The 19,620-nt window shown below is 51.3% G+C and overlaps 1 non-coding gene across 1 annotated transcript in view; it reads left to right on the top strand.

Annotated features, from left to right (window-relative positions):
* The window catches only part of LOC102949500, a 109,386-nt gene extending 92,766 nt beyond the window's left edge, over positions 1 to 16,620 (top strand). The window contains exons 2-3 of the transcript XR_006218483.1: positions 4,316 to 4,490; positions 16,539 to 16,620. This is a non-coding gene — a transcript (uncharacterized LOC102949500). The remainder of the gene's footprint in view (positions 1 to 4,315; positions 4,491 to 16,538) is intronic.
* Positions 16,621 to 19,620: the final 3,000 nt, after the last annotated feature.

The following is a 19,620-nucleotide window of genomic DNA, read 5'->3' as shown; positions in this document are numbered from 1 at the left end:
TTTCACTGACTCTTCATCACAGCCTTGTGTGGGAGGATTGTGGTTGCCTCTCAGAAGAGGAGGGAGCTGAGCCTTGGGAAGAGGCAGAACTTACTCAGGGTCCTGCAGCTAGCACGAGGCAGAGCTAGGGCTGCAAAGTCTGATTTTCCCCAGCCTCTGTGCTCACAGGCCCAGCCAGCTGAGGGTCTGCTCTGGGCCAGCCACCTGCCTCTCTTGTCCTGCCCGAACCTGTCTTCTTTCTTGGACAGTCTTGTCAGCCTGGGGGTGGGACCCAATCTCTGCTCCTCCCACATACCACACACAGGACCAGGGAACAGAGCAGGGGCTCTGGCAGAAAGATGCAGAAAGATGTGAGGCTCAGTATGGGCAGGGGGGAGGGCAGTTTTCATGGCCCTTGCTCATCTGCTGTGTCAGTTTCTAATGGTTTAAGTTTTACTGGGGGGGTGGTTGTAAAAGCAGGACGTGTGTGTGGTAGAAGATAGGAGTCATCCTTGATTCCTTTCCTTGCCCACTCCCTCACATCCAGCCATCTGTGGAGGGGCTCTGCTACAGCACGCACTCCGAATCTGTTGAGTCCGCCCTCAGCTGGCCCAGGCGCCACGTGACCGGCAGCTGTGACAGCCAGCCCACTGGGTCCTTGCTCTCCTGCCCGCGCCTTTAAACCCAGTCTCCACTCAGCAGCCCCAGGGAACTTTTCACAATGAAGGAAAAGTCGCAGCCTTTTCATCACACTGGAGGGGAAGCTGAAAGCCCTTACCTCCGTCCCGAGGGCCCAGCCTCCCTCTGCTTCATTCCTCACAGTTGCCCACACTCTGTCCACCTCATGCCAGGCCCCTGGCCTGCCTGCTGCTCCTCAGAAACACCGGGCTCCTGCCCACCTCTGCTCCCCTCCTCCTCCTGTCCAAGGAGAGACGGATTTCTTATCCTGTAGGATATGAATATATGAATTCAGGTCTGACGTCTGCAGAAAGACCTTCCCCTGACCCACCAGCTGGAGTAACCCCTAGTCCCACCCCAGGACCTCTGTCACACTACTTGGTTTGATGATTTTATTTGGACTTGTTGCTCTTTGCAATGAACTTGCTCATTTATTTGCTTATCATCTGTACCCCCATCCCCTTGAGAGTATCAGACTTGTCTGTTTTGTACCCCCACTCAATCCTCAGGACCAGCACTCACCCCCCCTCCTGTCCTGCCTATCGTACACCTAGAATATAGTAAGTGCTCAGTAAGTATTTGGAGAAAAAAAAGAAAAATAACAGAAACATGGCAAGGAGAAATAGATTACACAATTGTGGATATAGGAGCAGTTAATAATGTCATGTGGGTGTGTGTGAGTGAGTGTGTGTGTGTGTGTGTGTGTGTGGCTTGGAATCATCTGCTCTTTTAATGAGAGGGCTGGGCCTGAGCCTGAAGCACTACATGCATGTGCATACTGGTCACACACACACAGACACACACACACACACGCATGTGCACACGTATGTGTTTCCCTGTTGGGTAGCAGCATAATCTCTGGTGAGGTGTTTCACCTTTTAGGCCTCAGTTTCTCCACCTGTGGAATGGGGCTGCTGGGGCTGGAGGTGGAGGCCTGGATGCCATGGCCTCTGGATGTCAGCCCTTGCCTGTGGAGGGACACCGTGGGCAGTGTGCCCGCTGGCCTGCCGGGCTGTACTGAGCAGGCTGGGAGGTGTTTAGATAAGTCCGCTTGTCACAGGGCTGCTTCCCGCTGACCTCTGAGGTGAGGATCTCGCCCAGGCAGGAGAGAGTGGGGGGGTGGGGGCGGCAGGAAGTGGGCACAGAGGCCTGAAGACGTGAGCTTTGCTGCTAGAAGGTGGATTGCGTTCACAGTTGAGGTCTCTTGGACGCACCAGTAGCTTGACCTTGATGTGTTTTCATTTTTGTGTGCGTGCTTGCGTTTTAAAAAATATTTCAATACATTAATTTTATTTCTTGAAACTTTTTCTTGCAATTGCCACAGAAAGAATTTTTATGAAATTTAAAAGGGAAAACACACACACACACACCTGTATTTTCACCAACCCAAGACAACAACTATCCCCTGCCTGCCTCCTTGCCCTTTTCCTGTGAAGACAATACTGGAACGTTGCAGAACATGTTGGGGGGGTGGTGGATAGAAGGGGCTCTTGACCTTAGACAAGTTACTTCATCTCTCTATATAGGCCTTAGTTTCCTCATCCAAAAAAAGGTAATGCATCATAATTGTGCCCTCTTACAGTTCTTATGCAGATTACATGAGTCAACGTTTATAAAGCACTTAGAAAGGTGCCTGGCGCTTAGTATGTGTTTGTTAAATAAAAGGAGTAAATAAATAGAAAGGAAGGGACACCCATAATGCTGCCATCATGGCACGAAGAGGCAGCTGTGGAAGTTTGTCCTTAGGGTCAGAAATCAAGAGCTCAAGCCCTGACTCTGCCCTTAGTCCCCCATGTAACCAGGAGCACATATGGCTTCTTTAAGACTCAGCTCCTCCGTCTGTAAAATGGGTATGTCATCTGCACCCCATGAAGCTGCTACACAGGGTGAGGTGTAACAGATGCACGTGGGCTCAGTGAGTACAGGGCCCCTGCACACCACTGCAACCCAGCCCCCACCTTCATCCGTCTTCTCAGTTTTCTTGCTCAATATTGTTATAGCTCCGTGTTGCTACCAGCCTCCGTGTTTATCATTTTTAATGGCTGTGTGATATTCCATTGAGCAGAGGTGTCACAACGCACTTTGTCATCTCTATTGTGGGATGTTTAGGCAGCTTCCAGCATCTTGCTGCTATAAATAACCTTTCCGTGAACATCTCTGTGCCTGGAGCACTTCCCCTCTGATGGATGATTTCCCCAGGCAACTTCAGTGACATTCATTGAGGCTGCTTTATCGGGAGGACTGAGGGGCGGGCAGTGGGACTAGGAGCTGGGGGAACAAGGTTCTGGTTTTTCCTTTGTCTGTCTGGCACTCTCTCACACACTCTCTCTGTATGACCTTGAGCAAATCCCTTCCTTTCCCTGGACCTCAGTTTTCTTCAAGTGTTGTGGCCAGGGACTGAGAGAGGCTTGGTCCAGAGCTGTGCTGTCCCCTATGGCAGCCACTAGCCATCTGTGGCTGTTTTTATTTAAATATTAATTGAGGGGCACCTGGGTGGCTCAGTCAGTTAGGCGTCCAGCTCTTGATTTTGGCTCAGGTCATGATCTCACAGTTCATGAGTTCGGGCCCCATGACAGGCTCCATGCTGTCAGCACAGAGCCTGCTGGGAATTCTCTCTCTCTCCCTCTGTTCCTCCCTGGCTCGCGCGTGCTCGTGCTCTCTCCCCCTTTCTCTCTCTCTCTCAAAATAAATAAAAAATAAACTTTAAATAAATAAATAAATAAATAAATATTAAATAAACTTTAAAAACCAGTTTCTTAGTTAGCCACACTGTGCATGTTTCAGAATCCAGTTGTGGCTGCCGGTGGCTACCACATTGGGCAGCACAGGTATAGAACATTCCCATCATTGCGGAAAGCTCTGCAGGACTGTGCCAGTCATCATGCCTTCTTCTGGAACTAAGAAGAGGGCAAACAGCCCTTAGCTCAGAGGACTCATTAAGGACCTAACAAGACTTAGTGGCTTTCCACAGGCCAGGGCCTCTGGTAGTGTCCAGAGTCTGAAATATCCATGTCCTGTGTTTTTCTCCAAGAGAGAAGCTGGGCAAGAATATGGGCCCAAGAGAGGTGGCCCCAGCAGGGGACAGTGCCCAAGGGAGGCCGGCATGAAGACAGAGTAGGTGGTCTCCTGATTTCTCAGCCGGGAGGGCAGCTGGAGGACAGGTGCCGCAGCTCTCTGTCCCTGCCTGAACACCCTTGGTTCCCTTGGGTTAAGCGCTGTCCTCTCTGGATTCTTTTAGAAGTCTGGCCTAGAGAGCAAAGATTGCTGCCTCACTCATCTTGCCCTGTGCTGGCTGCCTGGGGCCCTAAGCCCGGTTCTGGGCACTCGCTGGGAGAGGAGCTGTGAGAAGCGAGCCCACGGCACCAGGAAGAAGCTGCTTCCCCCCCCACCACCACTTGACATACCCGCTCTGGCCACACCTGCCCCCTCCTCTCCCCTTCCACCTTCTGCAGTTGCTTTTCTGCAGCCTGGAGGTAGCACGGGGGCGGGGGAGAGGTACCCAGGGCAGGGGAATAGAGGAAGTAAGCGAAGAGAAACTTGGCTGGCTTTGGTCTCGCCTTTGCCGAAGCGTGGCTGCCTTCTGCCCTGCCCCCGTGCCCGATGCTCCTCTGTCCCCATATGAACCCTACTGCTCACTCTGGTTTCTCCTATTTTCCAGAGATCCCATGGCCATGTCCTGGCTGCCTTGAGTCTGTGAGGCCACACAGCCTCCCACCTGCATCTCCGGGGCTCTGTCCCTGTCCAGCCCCTGGACCAGCTTCCGAGTCTACTCCTCACCCCAGCCCGGGGACGCCTCAAGCTTCAGGACTCAGTGGGGCACAGTAGCAGTCACGGTAGGTAGCGACCCCAATCTGCTCTCTCTTGGCTCCTGGGAATACTTAGCTGAGCCTTCTTGGTCTCTGGAATAGGAAGGATACCTTTCTGAACACCATATCTGTCACCGTATCCCTTTGGTTGCACATAGCAAAAAAACTTATTTCAATAAAATACAAGTATCAGCTCATGTAACTGAAGTATCCAGAGGTAGATGGGGCTTCTGGCAGGGCTTAATCCAGCGGTTCAAACAGTGTGACCAGGACCTGTTTTCTGTCTGCATTTCTCTGCTCCCTCTTCCTTGGTGGTGGCTCCACCTCTGTGAGGATTTCACATGACATGGTCACAGGATGTCTGCCAACGGTTTCTGGGGCAGTATGCTTCCAGGTTTAAATCTGGGGTCAGGGGTGGAGACAAAATCTGCTTTCTTGATAGAACAAATAAAAGCCCTGGGGTTGATCTCTTGGGCCCTATTGGCAGGATTTGGATCATCCTGACCCCTTTAGCTGGGTCCCCAGGTCTTGGAAACTTAAAGGGACTGGGGGTCAGGGTCGGTCCTTCCCCAACCATGTGACCAGGAATGAGGACAGGGTGTTTCCCCAAAGGAAGCTTGGGGTCCTGCTGGTAGAAGGAGTTGCCCCCAACTGAGGGAGGCAAATAACAAATGATCGGTGGAGTCTCCCCAGCTTGGACAGCTTAAAGTCAGTCCCAGATAGATACAGATATGCTGTGGGTCCTTGGGCAGATCCCTGTGCCTCTCTGAGCCTCAGTTTCCTTATCTGACGATGAACCTCACCTGGCAGGGGTGCTATGAGAACTACCTGAAACGATGTGTGGGTGTGGGAAGCACTGGTGTCTACAGCAGGTGCTCAGTAAATCCTTTCCTGTGCCCCTTCCCTTTCTCTCCTGGGGAGTTTGGAACATCCTGTTTCCTTCAAACTTGGAAGGAACTGCATAGGAAGTATTGTCAGGATCCCTGGAAGCAAAGTCTGAGACAAGGATTTGTGAACATGAGATTCACTGAGGGTGGGCTTTTGGGAAAAAGGAGGAAGAGAAGAAGTTGGGGCAGGTATGAGAGCCCCATGAGTGAGGTCGTGGCCTTGGGCTGGTCCAGGGGGCCCTGGTGTAGAGTTGACACCACAGAATTGTCCCCTAGACAAGGTGGCCAGGCGTTTGTACCCCTGTATCAATCAGTCACTGACTGTGGGCCGTGCCTGCGGTGCCTGTGGGTGGCCCCCATTTGCAGAGGGCAATTCTCTGGAGAAGGGGGTGCAGTGAGCTGAGGAGGGGCTCTGAGAAGGCACCACTTAATACAGGAAGGCAGGATCCGTGTCCCTGGCCTGGCCAGTCCTAGAGGAGCCCTGCTCTGCTGCCTCCTCTGGCTTTTGCTCCTCTGGCCCCAGACAGCAATGCCAGTCCCTTCCACTCACCTTTCAAGAATCTTTTTCCACCCCAGGCCTCCGTGTCCTCCCTGTGCCCCTGCCTCTTCCCTAATCATTCTTCTTTCCTCCCTTCAACTTTAGTCAGTCATGCAGTTCCCCCACCTACTATGCCCTTCCTTGCTCTCTACCCCATCCTCTTTTTCAGGCCTGTGTGGGTCCCTCCCTCTCTGCTCACTGCTCCAGCCAATGTTTATCTCTTTTAGTCCTTCCTCCAGCTCCACCCTTTTTACAGATGGAAAGGCCAAGGCCCAGTGTGTACTTCCTCACGAATACTTTGTGGGTTCCTACAGCAGTGCCAGAGTGTGTTGCTCTCTTTGCCTTGGCCACTAGGAAGCTCATAGCTGGTTTGTGGCCCATTTCTGAGAAGTGCTGAGGATGAGGGCATACATACAGTTGCTCAGTCGTCTTCCCTCTGACTTCTCTCTCATTTTCTCCTTTTTCTGATTTCTTTTCTTATTTTTCAGCTTGTGCTTTCTCGGCAGCCTCAAACTCTTTTAGAAGGTGGTGGGGTATAAAGAACCAAGAGTGGCCTTGGTTAAAACATTCAGCCAAATAATAGGCTTTCCCCTTCCTAAGGGTAGCTGGGGTGGGAGAGTCACCCCCAGGCCTAGGGCTCAGCCTGTCCCCAAGGAGACACCAAAGCCTGACCACGGTAGCCCCGGCATATCACCCATCCTGCCCTCCGTGGGTCGGGAATGACATTGTTCTGCTTCCTACCCTTTTCTCTCCCCCCTTTTCATCTTATCAGAAGCTAATGAAAGAGGCTGGGAAACCCAATCCTCTGGTAATTAAATTTACTTAACGGGTATTCAAGTGGAGTAATGAGAAGTTTAATGCAGTGATTAGATTTTTCTTTAATGAATTAAAATGAGAACCATGTGTCTTGCCAGCAAACCAACTTGACCCTCTGCTTGGAGAGTAGCAGCCAGGGATGGTGGGGGGCTTGGCTGCGTGGCTGGGGGCTGCAGGGTGGATGCAGACCCCTGCCCTGACACCATAGTTCCTGGAAGTGAGCCTAGCTCTGATGTCCACCCAGGGCCGTCTCTGACCCCGCTCCCATTTCTGATCCCTGCGAGTGCCAAGACCAGGTAGGCCCCGAGTCTCCCAGGGCCGAGGGATCCAACAGTCCCCACACTCAGGCAGCTGAAAGTGGACCCAGAATGGAGGTTTCAGAGGGGGGTCGGCAAGCGTGGCTTAAAGCAAAGAGCACAAAGGAGGGATTTGAGGCACTGCGACAGATGGAGGCATTTTGGGATCACATTTCAATGCACGGGCCAGTGGACACCTTCACCTGCGTGTTGTCAGACCTGGGTTTATCTCCGTTGGCTTTATCAGGGCTAATGGAGTGAGGGCAGTGGGGTGGATAATCGAGAAATCTGAGATAACCCACAAAACACTTCTCCTTGACTTGGGAATGCAGTGATGCCAGAAGGCTGACCATCCTTGCTGTGTTTCTGAAGGCCGGTTAGGAATGCAAGGAAGTACTCCCCCCACACCGGCCCCTGAGCTGCCTCTGCGGGGGTCAGGTGGTGGCTCGGGTAATGGGAATATGAGAATCCCGGCATAGCTGTCTGGAATGGAGCACAGAACGGTCCTCGCCAGGGTAGAGGGTGGGCATAATGAGGACTGAGAAGACAGGTTGCAGCTCCCCAGGGGCAGAATATGTTGTTTTCAAGCAGTGGGTAAGGCTAGGGGGAGTCCTGAGCCCTTCATGGTGGAGAGGCAGAGAACTTCCTTTATTGAGCCTTGACCCTACACCCACACTGAACCTTGATCCTGGGCAGACTGAACCTTGATCCCAGTCCTAGACTGAACACTGATCCCAGCCCCACACTTAGCCCAGCATTGTCACGCATATACCAGCTGAGTAACAGGTGCTGGGGTGGGAGGGGTGAGGGGCCCTATTTGTCCATCCTCACTGCCAGCTCTCCTGCCTGTGGGCAGGACTCCTGTGCCAGGCCCCTCACTAGTCCCTGGAATGGCCAAGATGAGTCAGACATGGTCCCTGCCCACAGGGCCGGTGGGGGAGGCGACAAGCAAACAGGCACTGAGTGATCAGAGCTGAGGTGGGGGAGGCCCAGAGGGCTGAGGGCCCAGGATCTGTACTAAGAGCTTCCTCTGAAGGCAGGTGGGAGGGGGAGGTGCTGGAGGCGGGCCAGTGGGGAGGCTGACACTGGTCTGCAAGAGGTGAAGAGGATGGTGCCAGTGGGGGGCAGCAGGGGTGCTAGGGTGAGCGATTCTCCCTCCCCCCCCCCCGCCCCCTAAGAACTGGCTGTGACTCCTCCAGGCCATCCTCAGCTCTGGGGGAACCAAGGGACTCATGTGTGGGGAGGGTTGATGGAGTGCCCGGCACTGGGCTGATAACGTTACCTTACAAGGAAAGCATGTTTATCCATTGCATGAGGAGGAAACGAGGTGTGCAGTGACTGGCCTAATGCTACACGGCTGGCCGGGTGGGGCGGGTTCCCAGTGCTCGCCTGCCTGCGGGCCTGCACACTGCTGTTCTGTGGTCTGCAGGGGAATGAACTTACCCTGGGGGGCAGGAGTCAGCTGACTCCTCCACTCCCACCTGGGCGAATACAGCCCCAGCACTGGTGGGGGCTGGGGGTTCGGTGCTTGAGCCCGGGCCAGTCAGACTGGCGTGTGGGGCTTCCTGATGCGGCTGGAGCAGGAGCAGGGAGTGAGGGAAGAGAGGAGGGTCCTGTCTGGGTAGGGGACTAGCTCCAGGAACGAGGGTCTTCTGCTTTCTTCACCCCCCACTCCTCCCCTCTGCTAATCCCTCCCTCTAGATTCCTCTTCCGGCCCATTTCCCTTCTTCTTCTTTCCTTTCTGAAAAACCAGGCCTAGAGAAACCACCCAGCCAGCTGCCCACTTCTCCCATGTGGGGGAGGGATCTGCTCAAGACCGTGGGGCTCTGCCTCTCTTAGGTCTTTAAGGTAGAGTCTGAAATCACATTATCATGAATGTAAACACAAGGATTGCATTTGCATACTTTTCCTGGCCATGCGCACACACCAGTTCATGCTGCACAGGTAGATGCGCCCAGGAAGCCACCCCTCTGTCCCAGGCACCATGCTGCCCCAGATGTGTTCATCTCTCCTCCCTGGATTCTGGGTGCGGTAAATCACTGCCTCATTTAATTCTCTCAACAGCCTGGCAGGTTATTTATACAGGTGAGGGAACCAGGCAAGGTCAGGAACTAGGCCCCAGTCACACCACCAAGTGCAAAGGTGAAGCTTGCCTGACAAGCTCAGATCCTAGGCCAAGCCACCCCTCCAGACTACCCCCACCTCGCCTCTGGGCAGTTCCCCCTCCCTCTTTCTCTCCCCAAACCTCCCCCCAAACCCCTCTGCATCCACTGCCACTTCGCTCCTTGCTGCATCCTCCAGCCAGATCCAAGGACTCTTTCCCAGGGCTCCCCACACGTTCCCACCTCCAGGCCCTTGTCCAAGCTGTTCCAGGCCCCTGAATTCCCCTCCCCAACTCCATCTGCTCCAGCCCCCTTCGTCTTACTAGGCTGGGCCCAAATGATGCCACTTCTTTCATGGAGACACCCTGTCTGCTCTCACTCCGATCAGAAGTCACCCCCCCCACCCCTGCCCAGCACCATCCTCCAGCTCTTTCCTCCCCCCACCCCCCCCCCCCATCTTAGGCTCTTGGCTTTCCTGTGTCTGACCTTGCATCTGTGTGAAAGGCAGGGCCCTGGCTTCCCAGGCCAGTTACCCCCAGAGCCTGGCTCACAGAAGCTGCACAGGAGGTAGCGGGGTCCTTGTCTTGGGAGGGGCTGCACCTCTACAAACTCATCCCTTTCCTCGGCAGTTCTGGCTCAGACGGCCTCTCACAGCAGTGGCCCCAGCCCCCTGAGGAGACCAGCCCCGTGGCCTGCCAGATGCTCACTGTAGCCCTGGCTGGTGAGGACGGGGGGCAGGCTTCTGGCCCCAGCAGACCTCCCTGTGCCCAAGTCCTGGGGGGCGAGAACAAGGCAAACCCCACCTTTGGGGTTCACAGGAAAGTCTTGGGGCCACCAGGTACAGGTACCAGGGTGGTCCAGTGCTGGTGGACGGCTGCACGGGCACTCTGCCTGGCTCTACTCGCTGGCTCTGCTGATGACTGGCTGTGTGACTTAGAACAAGTCATGTAGTCTTCCCGTGCCTCAGTTTCCTCATCTGTTAAATGAGGTGATGACAAACCTACCTAGGGTTGCTCTAAGGATTAAGCGAGTCAATACAGTGTAAAGCACATAGCACAGCCCTAACACAGACACACTGCGTGTGCGTCCTGGCAGTTGACTGTCACCATCACTATGGGAGGGAGCCTGGAGGCTGCGTAGGGCCCGGCATTCAGGGAGAGTTTCCAGTAGGTGGTGACACATGAGCACCAACTTGAAAGATGAGTCTCAGGGGCAGTGAAGGACATACCCAGACGAGGGAACCACACAGATGAAGACCCAGAGGCAGTTTGGGGGACATACGAGGGATCTGGCTGTGTCTAGACTTAAGGTTGGAATAGACCAGGAGGCGATCCCAGCTGGTGGTACACAAAGGCTGTGTCCTGAGGGACCCTGGGTCCACACTGAGGGGTTTAGTCCTACTGCCTGTGAAGGGCCATGAAAGGGGGTACTTCTTCCCCTTTCTTTCTTTTTTAATATTTGCTCATGCAAAAACATTGAAACAGTACAGAAGTGTGTCCTGTTAAGTATGGAAGTTCCCTCTTTGCCCTTAAATCTTATTCTGCCAAGGTCTGGTGTGCCTCTTTCCAGAACTTTTTCTGTGCCTTACAAACCTATTTATTGTATATTACTTTTTTTTTAAAGATTTTATTTTTAAGTTATCCCTACACCCCTTGTGGGGCTCACACTCAACCCCAAGATCAAAAGTTGCACACTCCACCGACTGAGCCAGCCAGGTGCCTCTGTATATTACTTTTAAAAAAATGGAATAGTATTATGCACATTATTCCATAACTTCCATTTTTCACTTCCCAGTGTGTTGTGGGCATCTGTCAGTGTCCCAGCATACGGGTGTGTGGTATTTTTAATGGTTGCCTAATATTCCCTTGTTTGGACATAGTGTAATTTATGTAACTGTTCCTGGGTTGATGGATCTTTAGGTTGTCTTCAGTTTTTCACTCTTGCAAATAATGCTTCAGTGACCATCCTTGCGTATCTGTCTTGCTGACACGTGTAAGCATTTGTGTGGGATTGATTTCTAGGCATGGAATTGCCCGGGTGAAGGGTATGTTTATTAAATTTTGCTGGGTAGTGCCACAGTGCTCTTCCAAAGGGCCAGGCCAGGTTATGCTCCCGCTCTCAGTATCTGTGGGTGGCCATTTCCCCATGCCGTCCTCTGCACTGAACATTATCAAGCTTTTTAATTTTTGCTAATCCAGGAAATCGTCTTGCTGTGGTTTCAGCACTCACTTGCCTTCTCCCCAGCGAGGCTGAACATCTTTTCATGCGGTTATGGACCATTTGTGTTTCCTCCTCTGTGAATTGACTGTTCATATCCTTTGCTCATTTTTCTTTCTTTTTTTCTTTTTCCTTTTTCTTATTGATATAAAGGAGCTTTTAGATTATTAGGAATTTTAAAACTTCTTGTCTGTTGTGCGTGTTGAAAATATTTTCCCTAGTCTGCTGTTTGTCTTTTTAACTTTGTTTATGGTCTCTTTGGCCGTATAGAAGCTTTAGATCTTTATTTAGTCAAATCTGTCAGACTTCTCCTCAGGGCTCGTGAGTTTCACATCCTGCTTGGCCAGCCTTCCTGGAAGGGTTTTAAGTGGAGGTCAGATGGGTGACTGGGTAAGGTCACTCTGATTGCCACTGTGAGGAGCACGGGTGGAGGGGGGACAGCAAGAGGATAGGAAGCAGCTGAGACCTTTGTGCTGGGGTGGGGGTAGGGGAAAACGGGAAAAAGGTGAGTTTGGGAAATATTCCGGGATCGACTGCCCATGATGATAGGATGCGAGGATGAGAGAGGGAGAGAAAAAGGACTTTGGGGTGATGCCCGGGTGTATGGCTAAATCGGGGACAGGATTAGGGAGGGAAATGCCTGCAGGTGCACATGAGTACTCACCTTGGCAGGAGCACGGCACATATGAATACACATACGCACACGCATGTACGTGCTTCAAGTTCTGGAGATTGGTGTCTAGACTGTGGCTCCATGGAGGGGGTATAGTGTGGGCTCTACTCTGTGGATTATCTGTTCTCTGCCAGGTACTGTAGGCAGCATCACACACGCGCACTCTGTAATCTGAACTACCATATGAAGTATATTTTACAGATGAAGAACCAGACCCAGAGAGGTTAAGTAACTTGCTCAAGGCCACAGAGCTAGTAAGTAACAGAAAGGGGATTTTTCTCAACAACTTAGATCTGACCACCCAGACAGAATACCCACCAACATCATTGAGGAGCCTTTCATTCATTTCTAACCTGACCAACCCAGTTTTATCGGGACTCTTAGGATGAGTGCTGGAACCAGACTGCATGGGTGGGAAATGCAGCCCCATTCCTTACAAGCCAAGTTACTTTGCCTCTCCGTGCCTCGGTTTCCCCATTCTGAAAATGTAGACGATCACAGTACTCACCTTGTGGGGTGTTGTTGGAGATTAAATGTGTTAGCACCTATGAAGTGCTGAGCCCCCTCGGGGCTCATTGGATGCTCTCCACAATGACTCCGATGATGATGATAGCAAGGTGTTCACCTCACCTGCATCTGTCCCTCTTTTCAATCTTCTTCCTCCTCCATTTTCCCTCCACCTGTCACCTCTCTCCTATGCCAGATCTTCCCTGTGGGAACTTCTTTCAACATTTGCCTTTGAACCTCTGTACTCTGTTTTCAGCCCCCAAGCCCTCCAAAGACAGTGAATTAAAGTCCAGTCATTCAGCAAAAACCATTCAGAGGAGAACGATTCATTCTGCACTCAGGGAATCCTCCCCCAAGCAGTTCTAGTCAGGCATTTTCTGCAAGCCCATGCATTCATCCCAACATTATCCGGTCTCTGCGAACCAGACCATAACATCCAGATCTAAAACTCCTTCCTCCCTGAGTATAGACACTCAGGTGTACTTTCGAGGTGGGGGGTCTGAGCTGACCCCAGGCCAGCCAGCTCTCCACTCTAGCCATGAGCCATCACTGGATCCCTGACCCCAGGATGAGTCATTCTCAGAATCGTTGGCCAGAAAACTTGCCCATAGGAAACAAAAAGCAGAGAGCACAGCAAATTCTGAGCACATTTTCTTCCCACGAGCATATCTAAGCACATCCTGTGGCTGTGAGGGGTGGGTGCAAGGTGTTCAAACCAGGGTAAAACCTCAGGTCTGCACCCAATTAAAAATTTATCACTGAAATCACCAAACTCACCATTAAGGATTTCTCATCATTGAAATAAACTCCCAGGTAAAGAAATCCTTGTGGTAAAGAATGGAGCAGTTATTGCCTGTTTCTTGTAGGATTTTGTTTTCATATGCATGTTACCAGTCACATCTGTTTATTTTTGACCCAACGGATGGCAGAACTCACTCCAGTCCTTCCCAGGGGACTGTTATACCTGACTATGGACCTGCCCCCCCACCCCCACCCCAAGGCCCTGACAGAAGATTCTTTATGACTGCTTTGGGGAAGCCTGGTCACCATGTCCCCAGGTTCCACCAAGCCTGGCTTTGTCCCAAGGGCTTCTTCAACACCTTCCCCCACCTCCAACCCAAGCCCCCTTCCCCAGCATACCATAGTACCTTTATAGGGTGCTGTGCCATGCTGTGATTTCCAACTAGCCTGGCCAAAGTTCAAAGCCAGATGAGCCTTTGGAGACACATTGACACCAGCATCGGTGCTCATACTTAAGAACCTTCTCAAGTTTGCCCTTATGATAGAAGGGTCTTTCTAATGGCGTCAAGGAAGCCGTGTTGTACCCTTTTTGTTTTTCAGGAGGGGTGGAGGGGAGGGAGTATATTCTACTACAGCCAGATCTTACTTCTTGGAAAAATTGAGGAAGTCATAGGGGCATTTGTGGACATTAGGGGATTTCCCCTCAGGTCGCTTGACAGAGCCTGTTGTTTTCTTGAGGGACTGTCTCTTCTGCCTATTCCCTGCGTGGTCCCACAGAAGCACACAACATTTAAGGTGATAATTGCCAAAGTAAAGTGCCGATAAGTTCAAAATATAAGTGTATAATTAAGCTTGAATCTTGCTGTCATTCGTGGCTCCAGGGCCACGAGTCAGAGTCCCCCACCCCCAGTTGTCAATCCAGGGCAGACTCATAGGGGGCCCCAGGGCCTTTCTAGAGCTGATCCTAGACCTGAGTCAGGGGCAGAGCTCTGAGGATGCCCCAGCCTTTGTTCTAAAGTGCATTTCAAGCCCTTGAATGTAAGCCAAGGCCCCACTGTCATGGAGATGCTACCGCTTGCCTCTGCTCACACCTCCCTTCTCCAGATGGGAATTGCCCTGCTGGTGGATCCTGCTATAGGCCCTGAAACTTCCCCCTTTTCCTTGTGGATAGAGAGCCCTTCAAACTGGGGATTGACATATTTCTGCCCCCCACTGAAATCCTAGTTATTTAGGGGCTCCCAAATGGAGCTTAGTTCTCTCACTCAGAAAGTCATCAAGCATCCCCTCAAACCAAATACAGGTCATGTGCCCCAAGTGGCCAGGGGTGATATGGTAGGAAAGACAAGATTGTGCTAAACCAACAGGTTTTTTAGGAACTCTTGGTGATTTAGTGCAACAAAGGTTCCCTTATTCTTTCTTCCTTTATTTACAGTATATCCTTTGTTTCCGTTATATATCCAGTGTGGGAAGTGGGGAGGGTGGCAGACTCTGGTCCATACGTCATGCAGGGGCCCAGGCCGATAGAAGCTCCACCATCTTGTAGCTGTCCTACCTGGAACACATGGTCTCTTCCAGTCACTGTGGCAAAGAAGAGAAAGTGGTAGAGTCTTAAATGCTTTGGCCCAGCAATGACACACACCACTTTTGTTCATAGCCCACTGACCAAAACTTCTCATATAGCCTCAACTCACTGCAAGGGGGGGCTGAGAAAGTGTAGGGGACACTATGCTGGGATGGAGGAAATGCACCCAGACGTTAGTGAGCAGTAAAATCCTCTGTACAAGGGGTATTATGGGACCACTAAGAGCAAGGGTTTCAGAAGACCCAAGGCCATGACTTTGGCTCATTCTTTCCACTTGGGGCGGCCGAGGCCAGGGAAACCCAGAGTGTCTGGCAGGGCCTGATAAGAAAAGCTTTGGGATACTGAGCAACCAGAACTCTCATATGTTGCTGGTGAGACTACAATATGGGGCACAGCCACTTCAGAAAACAGTTTGGTAAAAAAAAAAAAAAGAAAGAAAGAAAGAAAGAAAGAAAGAAAGAAAGAAAGAAAGAAAGAAAACGAAAAGAGAAGACAAACCGTTTGGCAGTTTCCTATAAAGTTAAAAATATGTTTACCATATAACCCAGCAATCCTAATGCTAGGGATTTACCCAAGAGAAGTAACAACTTATGTTCACATAAAAACCTGTATGTGAATATTTATAGTGGCTTTATTCATAGTCACCAAAAGCTGGAAACAGCCCAAATGTCCTTCAGCTAGTGAATGGGTAAACAATTGAATACTATTCAGCAATAAAAAAGAATGAAATTTGGAACAACAGAGAAACAACAAAGGTAAATCTCCAATGCATTATATGCTAAATGAATAAAGCCAGGCTCCAAAGGATACGTACAGATAAAGCCATTTGTATGCCATTCTGGAAAAGGCAAAACTATAGAGACAGAAAATAGATCAGTGGTTGTTAGGGGCTGGGGTTGGGGAGGAGTTGACTACAAAAAGCACGTGGAGACTTTTCGGGTGGTAGAATTGTTCTAGACCTTGAATGTGGTAGTGGTAACATGGCTGCATGCAGCTGTCAGAACTCACAGAACTGCACTGGAAAGTGTAGATTTTACTCTAGGTAAATTGTAGCTCAATTAACCTGCCTGGAAAAAAAAATGCTTGCTGTGAGGTTGTTGAGACAGGGAAACTGGAGTGACAGATCAGTCAGAGTAGCGTGACTCGGGTTAGGAGGGCCGCCCTCATACAGAGGTCAGGGAGGGCTTTCTGAGGAGGTGTCTGGAACTGAACCTGGACACTTGGATGAGGAGAAGGAGCCAGGCCTGTGAGGATCAGGAGGAGGTGGGGGCCAGCAGAGAGAGGCTGGTGCTGTGCCAGGGAGGAGGCGAAGGCAGGGGCTTCCATTCTCTCTGGGCATGATGGCACCACTGGGGGACATACATAGAGGGTGACCGAAACTCTGATGTGGGTCAGGCAGCCCAGGGAGCAGGGCAGGGCAAGGGGGGCAGGCAGGAAACAGCAGCTTGTGACCACGTGCAGGAGGAGGACCATGTGGTGGAGGGGTGCCCTGACAAGGAGGAGAGGGGTCAGGGAGCCTCCTGCAGGGAGGAGTGGTCAGCCAGCCAGAGACTTGCAGGCTGGGACAGGGGACTGGCACGGAGGGCCCGGGGGTAGGGGGCCTTTGGGACCTTGCTAAGGGTGCTGTGGGTGCTGGTGAGGCAGAGGCCAGACATCCTGGGTTGACTAGCAGAAGCCCATCTTAGTTGCACTAACCTTCCTGCTCTCCCATTGCAGTGCATGCTGGGACCGAGACCAATAGGCTGCTGCTCCCCGGGCCCCCAGAGGCTGATCTGTTTGCCTCCCGGCGCCGTCTGACCCAGGTAAGGGGAAAGCAAGGGGACTCACGTCGCCTCACGCCTCTGCTTTGGGTGGGAGGGCTCTGGGAGTGAGGAGCAGGAAGGCCCTCTGTGGATGAGCCCCTCCCAGGGGCAGTGGTGTGGGCACAGGTGTAGTTTGAAGGCCCTGGCAGTAGCAGGGCCTCCTGGGGGACTTGGGGACACTGAGAGGCCCCAGGACATCTAATTCTGCCAGCCTCGGTTTTTCTGACATGGTTGCTGTCTGCGGTTTGTTCAGTGTCGTTTCACTGCACACACTTGCTAAATACTTTGGCTGTGGTACTTCTGTCTCTGTGGGGCTCTCTTTGCTGTCACTCTGGCGTTTCTCTGCCAGAGTCACCATGCTAGCCCTGTGTGTGTGCTTCCATGAGTGACAGCTCTTACTCCATGCAGAACCCCTCCAGGGCAGAGGTGTTCCTCCTGGGCACCAGGAACAGCCCAGCTGACTTTTAAGCCACTTGGCATTTCTCTGCTGCTCCTGGGCACCCCAGATGAAGGCTTTCTGCTCAGGGCCAAGTGCCCCAAAGGTGGGATGGGTTTGGGGCTGGGCTTGCCAGAAAACTTTACAGGGTATCCAATTAATTTTGAGCTTGAGACAAACAACAAATCATTTTTTAGCATAAGTATATCCCCAGATTTTTGCTAAATTTGGCAACCTGAGTGGGCCTGAGGGGGCCCCAGTGCCCCTCTTCTCCTGCAGAGTCCTCCCTGCTGGGTCCACCTTGGCCCCTTCGGATCAGCTGTCTCCAGTGCCTGTGGTGGATGTGTTGGACCCAGGGGTGGCCAAGCCTGAATAGGTCACAATCAGTGGGCATCTCCTGATCCCCCAGGTTCCCATAGGCCAATCTGGGGCAGAGCCCTGGGGGTTCCCGCTGGAGGCTGTTGACTGTGCTCTCAGGGTGCCTGTCTTCTCCTCTCTGGCTCTCTGACAGCAGAGTCCAGGCCAAGGAGGCCATGAGGTAGGGCTGGCTGGGCCTCTGTACCCGTGAACAGAGCTGTGAGATGGGCCTGGAGCTGCAAAAAGAACCAAGAATAGAAAATTGTCTCATGTGCTTGGAACCCAGAGTGCATGGGGTGTGGGGCTGGAGGTGGGGGGCAACAGGGAAGAGACAGGGCCAGATAATGGAGGGCTTGGAATGTCCTATTTCTGTATCTTTCAACACTGGGGTGACAGAAGTGTCTTCTTGGCAATTGGAGTCATTTTTCTGACTAGTAATGTAATATATGTTCTCTATATGTTATCTATCTATCTATCTATCTATCTATCTATGTACCCATCTATCCATCCATGTACCCACCTATCCATCCATCCATCCATCCATCCATCCATCTATCCATCCATTCATCCATCCATCCACCCACTCACCATCTATGCATGCATGTATCTATCCATCCACCCATCTATTCATCCATCCATCCATCCATCCATCCATCCATCCATCTATGTATCTATCTATGTATCCATCTAACAATCCAGCAGTATGTAGAGCATGCAGTTCGAGGCCTGTCCGTAATCTCTTCCTCCCCACGACTAAACACTGCTAATTAGTTCAATATTTATTCCTCCAAAATATTTGTCTGTGCACTTATAAACATATTTTAAAAGCAAAAGCATGGGATCATCCTAATTATACTGCTGTGTCATTTGAGTTTTCATCTAAGAACATACTGTGTAGGTCATTCCAGAGTTCTTTCAAATCCTTTTATGTCCAGTTGTTTGGCTGGTCTTTAAGCCTTATATCAATTGTTAATCCTGTCGGTGGCCATTTAGATTGTTTCCAGTGTTTGGCTGTTTATAGATCTCCTTCAGGGAACCTCCCAGTTCGTACATGGCCATGCACTGGGGTTATGAGTCCTTAAGGAGTGTCTCTGAAAGGGAACCGCCTGGGTCAGAGGGCATGCACATTACAGGAGTTAATCTGTACAGCCAGGTCAACCTCCAGAAGGTTGTGCCGACTTACTATGTGCAAGAGGCTTCATCCCCTCATCCTTGCCAACCATGAGCATTAGCAATCCCTTAAATCTCTGCTGATCTGTTAGGTAAAACTGCTTTTATTTTACATTTCTTTGATTACTGATGAGGTTGAACATGTTCATATATGTTTGTTGGCCATTTTAATTTCTTCGTTTGTGGATTGCCTGTTCATGTTATGTCCTCAGCTCATTTTTCTATGTATCTGTTCATTCATTCAGTAGGTGTTTGTTGAGCACCTACTATGTGTTGGGCACTGTTTGCATTGGGGATCTAGCAGTAAACAAAACTGATGAAACAGACCTGCTCCATGGAACTTATAACAGATAAATGAGTGAAATATAGTGTGTGTGTGTGTGTGTGTGTGTGTGTGGTAGTGTTAAGTGCAAAAGAGGAAAAAATAAAGCAGGGCAGGGGTGGGGAATGTTGGGGAGCCTGGATCTGGTAGTCAGACTTTGCTGGGAGGTGGCACTTCAGGACACGGGCAGGAAGCAAAAGACTGAATCAGGTGGACAGCTTGGGATCCTCAGTGCCAGGCAGGCCTGGTCCGTGCAGGGCTCAGTGAGAAGGCCAGAGTGGCTGGAACATGGGGAGTGAGAGAGAGTGGGAGGTATGGCCAGAGAGGGATCAAGAGCACATGACACAGGGCCACATGGGCCACCCTGAGGACTTGGCTTTTACTCAGGATGAAGAAGGGAGTCATGGAAGGTTCTGAATAGTGACATGACGTGATCTGAATTTCATTTTAACCAGATCCTTCTGGCTGCTGTGAAGGCCAGGGAAGCAGGGAGATCAGTCAATAGGCTATGGTAGTGATCCAAGGAAGAAACAGTGGGGGCTTAGAGCAAGGGGGCTTGGCAGAGGTGGGGAGAAGTGAAGAGGTTCTTGGTGCGTGTTAATGGTAGAGCCAAGAGGATTTGCTGACACATTGGATGAGGTGGTGTGTGAGACAGAGAGAGCCAGGGATTACTGTCTTAGTCATCTTGGGCTGCCATATCCAAATACCATA

Source organism: Panthera tigris, chromosome B3 (genome assembly GCF_018350195.1).
Source record: "Panthera tigris isolate Pti1 chromosome B3, P.tigris_Pti1_mat1.1, whole genome shotgun sequence".
Classification (NCBI taxonomy): domain Eukaryota; kingdom Metazoa; phylum Chordata; class Mammalia; order Carnivora; family Felidae; genus Panthera; species Panthera tigris.
Note: the sequence above shows the minus strand (reverse complement) of the source record. Positions and strands in the feature narration are given on the sequence as shown.